At 41.9% G+C, this 4981-nt stretch overlaps 1 pseudogene; it reads left to right on the forward strand.

Annotated features, from left to right (window-relative positions):
* The first annotated feature begins 1552 nt into the window (after nt 1-1552).
* Nucleotides 1553-3550, forward strand: LOC100386253 (tRNA (guanine(6)-N(2))-methyltransferase THUMP3 pseudogene; annotated as a pseudogene).
* Nucleotides 3551-4981: the final 1431 nt, after the last annotated feature.

The raw sequence follows: 4981 nt of genomic DNA on the forward strand, positions 1-4981 counted from the left end.
CCTATGATGTGCTGGACAATTGTTGGGGAGACAGTAAAATCTAAGACAGACATGTTCTGGCCCTCAGGTAACTTACATTCTATTGGGAAATGTGAAACAGACAAAACATCAAATCAGCAAATAATAAACAAGACAAGTGTAGCAGACAATACTAGTGACTATTCTTCTTTGACTCTCCCCCAGTCTCCCTTGGCATTTGCCTCTGTGCACAGAGGGCTGGTTACTGCCAGCTCTTGTGACTTTGCCCAAGGCCTTTTTTTTATAATCTGGAGAGCATACGTGGCCCATGCACAATACTAGCTGGAAAGGGCAGTCAATCAATGCTGACTGAAAGTGATAAATAAATACCCTAGATTCCTTTTCACTCAGGTGGGACAACTCTGAGACATGTCCTATACTGTTGTGAAAAAAAACTGTGAAAGATTTTGAAGTGGGTAAAAGAGATTATTGGATGTTCTTTCAAAGGAATGTTGGGTATGGTTTAGCGACCCTTGGGCACTGTCTATTCCATAAGGGCATACAGCTTTGATTGTCGAAGTATTTTATTTTCTGTCTATAGAGGCAGAAGTTTTGTAGAGCATTGATGGCAAAGCTGATGGACTGCAGGTGGATTTTTCCTCTCCATGGCAAAACAAATGTTTAGCACTCATGACAAAGTCAGTGGATTTTGTTCAGTAGATAAGTCAAATTTTTATTTGAACTTTTTGCAATATCATACTAGTTCCCTTCATAATTGATGACTGGAATAAAATCCTTGATATGTGTTCATTTTTTGTTTGTATGAAAGGCATGATTTTATTATTTGAAAATTTTTCCTCAATAGAAGATCCCCAGTAAGACTGAGCGTCAGCTGGCTTCCTTCCCTTTCTTGCCTCACTTCCCCTGCCCCCCCTTTTTTTTGAGACAGAGTCTTGTTCTGTCATCAGGCTGGAGTGCAGTGGCGCAATCTTGGCTCAGTGCAACCTCCACCTCCTGGGTTCAAGCAATTCTCCTGCATCAGGGTCCTGAGTAGCTGGGATTACAGGTGCGCACCACCATACGTGGCTAATTTTTGTATTTTTAGCAGAGATGGGGTTTCACCATGTTGGTCAGAATAATCTTGATCTCTCAACCTTGTGATCTGCCTGCCTCAGCCTCCCAAAGTTCTGGGATTACCTGCGTGAGCCACCATGCCTGGCCATTTCCCTGTTTTTTATCTATGTTCTTTAGGGTAAACTACTCAATAAAAATGTTGATTTACCTCAGGGTCTGCTTCAGGGGGAATCAAGATAACAAATAAATCCCACTCCCTGCATTCTGAAGTGACAGATTCATCGTCTCCCTGACCTTCTCTCCTAGAATACCTACAGTGTTTTGAGGACTGTTTTATGTGAAAAAGGAGAAGAATATGCCTGTTTTACTCAAGAGGCTGAGGAGAAGAGACAGAAAAGGTGAGGTAAGGAGGATGTAGCAGTGGAGGGTACATCACAGAGACCTTGTGATGCAGTCCTTCCTTTACAACTCCTGAAATCTTCTGTGAAGTTACTGAGTTAAAGAAATGCGAGCTTCCAGCAGCGTGACCTGAGGGCGAGAGGCCAGTGGAGTGCGGGAGCTGAAGGAGTCTTCGCAGACGGCCGGTAACTGTCGGCGGTTGGGAATGGCCGAGGACAGTGTTAGGAACCTCGGAAGCACAACCAACATGTGTAACATTGAAGAAGCCACTAACCAACTCCTAGATGTGAACCTTCATGAGAACCAGAGGTTCATTGTCTGAGATCAGTTGATAACTTATTTGTGGTGGTTCAGGAGTTCCAAGATTACCAGTTCAAAAAAACAAAGGAAGAAGTTCTAAAGGATTTTGAAGACTTGGCTGGAAAACTTTCATGGTCAAACCCCTTAAAAGTGTGGAAAATTAATGACAGTTTTAAAAAGAAAAAAGCAAAGCGCAAAAAGATAAATCAGAATTCAAGTAAAGGGAAGATTAATAATGGACAAGAAGTCAAAATCGATCAGAGAAATGATAAAAAAGACTTCACTAGCCATGCTTTAGATTCTCATATCTTAGATTATTATGAAAATCCAGCCATCGGAGAGGAGGTATCAACATTAGTAGGTGATGATTTGGCATCTTGCAAAGATGAGACTGATGAAAGCCCAAAAGAAGAAACTGAACCTCAAGTGCTAAAGTTTAGAGTCACATGCAACAGGGCAGGAGAAAAACACTGCTTTACCTCAAATGAGGCTGCAAGAGATTTTGGGGGTGCTGTTCAAGATTATTTTAAGTGGAAGGCCGACATGACCAACTTTGATGTGGAGGTTCTTCTGAACATCCATGATAATGAAGTCATTGTGGGGATTGCATTGACTGAAGAGAGTCTCCACCGAAGAAATATCACACATTTTGGACCTACAACTCTTAGATCAACTCTTGCCTATGGGATGCTCAGGCTCTGTGATCCCCTGCCTTATGATATAATAGTCGATCCAATGTGTGGAACAGGGGCAATACCAATAGAGGGCGCTACTGAATGGTCTGACTGTTTCCACATTGCTGGTGATAATAACCCACTGGCTGTGAATAGGGTAGCAAATAACATCGCATCTTTATTGATCAAGAGCCAAATTAAAGAAGGCAAACCATCCTGGGGCTTGCCCATAGATGCTGTTCAATGGGATATCTGCAATCTGCCATTGAGAACTGGCTCTGTGGATATTATTGTAACAGATTTGCCATTTGGAAAAAGGATAGGATCCAAGAAAAGAAACTGGAACCTTTATCCAGCTTGCCTACGGGAGATGAGCCGTGTCTGGACACCTACCACAGGCCGAGCTGTACTACTTACTCAAGACACAAAGTGCTTTACCAAGGCATTATCTGGAATGCGACATGTATGGCGAAAGGTGGATACAGTCTGGGTGAATGTTGGTGGTCTTCGTGCTGCAGTTTATGTTCTGTTACGTACACCTGAAGCTTTTGTTCATCCTTCAGAACAAGATGGAGAAAGAGGAACTCTTTGGTAATGCAAAGAATGAAGATGACTAATAGTACTTGTACTTCCCACCACTGGAAATGTTAGCATAAAGAACTTGGAGAGAAAAATAGTATTAACAAAAGTGCAGTCTGCACTCTTTAAACCTGTTCAAGGCTCTTCGTCCTGGTTAGCAAAAGGTGTGAATGTAATGTGATGGAATTGAAAAGTTTTATGTGGCCAGGCAGTGACTCACGCCTGTAATCCCGGCACTTTGGGAGGCCGGGGTAGGTGCATCACCTGAGCTTGAGTTCGAGACCAGCCTGGACAACATTGTGAAACCCCGTCTTTACTAAAAATACAAAAATTAACCAGATGTGGTTGGCAGGCCCCTGTAATCCCAGCTACTCACGAGACTGCCTGGAGGCAGAAGTTGCAGTGAGTCGAGATCACTCTGACAAGAGCAAAACTCCGTCTGAAAAGTTTTGTAAGAAAGCACAGCCTCTCCTTGAAGCTCTTTTGAAATGATACCTTAATTTTGCTTAAAATACTTTATAAAGATGCTTAGTGAAAAGCCAAAAAAAAAAAAAAAAAAAAAGAAATGCTTAGGTGTGGGCCAATTTCTGACTTTGAAAGGGCAAAATTTATATCTGTTGATAGTACAAAGATAGAACCAAAGTGTGGAAATATAGTTGATATGGTTTACCTGTGTCTCCACCAAAATATCATCTTGAATTGTAGTTCCCATAATCCCTATGTGTCATGGGTGGGGCCAAGTGGAGATCATTGAACCATGGGGGAGGTTCCCCCATCCTGTTTGCATGATAGTGAGTTAATTCTCACAGACTTGATGATTTTACAAGGAGCTTCCCCTTTTGCTGAGCACACATTCTCTCTCCTGCCTCCATGTGAGAAAGGTTGTGTTTGCTTCCTCATCTGCCATGATTGTTAGTTTCCTAAGGCCTCCCCAGCCATGCTGAACTCTAATCAAACCTCTTTCCTTTATAAATTACCTAGTCTTAGGTATGTGTTTATTAGCAACATGAGAACAAACTAATACAGTAAATTAGTACTGGGAGTGGGGTACTGCTGTAAAGATATCCAAAACTGTGGAAGTGACTTTGGAACTGGGTAACAGGCAGAGATTGGAAAAGTTTAGAGGGCTCAGAAGTAGACAGGAAAATGTGGGAATGTTTACATTTTGGAGGACTGTTAGACAGGCATGATTGTGTTTTGAATTGTGAGGACATGAGATTGTGGGGGGCCAGGGGTCAAATGATATGGTTTGGCTGTGTCCCCACCCAAATTCATCTTGAATTGTTGTTCCCATAATCTCAAGGGGAGGGATTTAGTCTCATTTACTTAACACAGAAGTAGTCTGGGCCCCAAAATGTTGAGTCTTGGAAGAATTCCAACTTGGGTGATGGTTTATCAATATCACAATAAGAACCAGAGAGAGTAGAACAGATTTATGACAGATGTAATTCTAATTCCAAATTGGTAAACCATGATTGTGCCATGTTTCTATTTTGACTTATAATTAATTTTTAGATAAATTGGGTGGGTGCAAATAAGAAGACTTTAGCAAATAAGAAGATTAATATTTAAGTGGTTTGACTTTGCTGTGTAGTTATCGCATTCTGTCTGCTGGTGTCAAGGGAGGGACCAGGTGGAGATAAATGAGCCATGGGGGCAATTTCTCCCATCCTGTTCTCATGATAGTGAGTTAGTTCTCATAAGATCTGTTGGTTTTATAAGGGGCTTCCTCTTTTGCTGTGCACTCTCTCTCTCTCCTGTTGCCATGTGAAGAAGGATGTGTTTGCCTCCCTGCCTGCCATTATTGTAAGTTTCCTGAGGCCTCCCCAGCCATCCTGCACTCTGAGTCATTAACCTCTTTCCTTTGTAAATACCCAGTCTCAGGTATGTTTTTTTTAGTAGTGTGAGAACAGACTAATACTGAAGTAGAAAAAGGAGGAAATATAGGAATGTGGACACAGAGAGAGGAATAAGGGAGAATCTCCATTTGGGAACCT

Source organism: Callithrix jacchus, chromosome 2, assembly GCF_049354715.1.
Source record: "Callithrix jacchus isolate 240 chromosome 2, calJac240_pri, whole genome shotgun sequence".
Classification (NCBI taxonomy): Eukaryota; Metazoa; Chordata; class Mammalia; order Primates; family Cebidae; genus Callithrix; species Callithrix jacchus.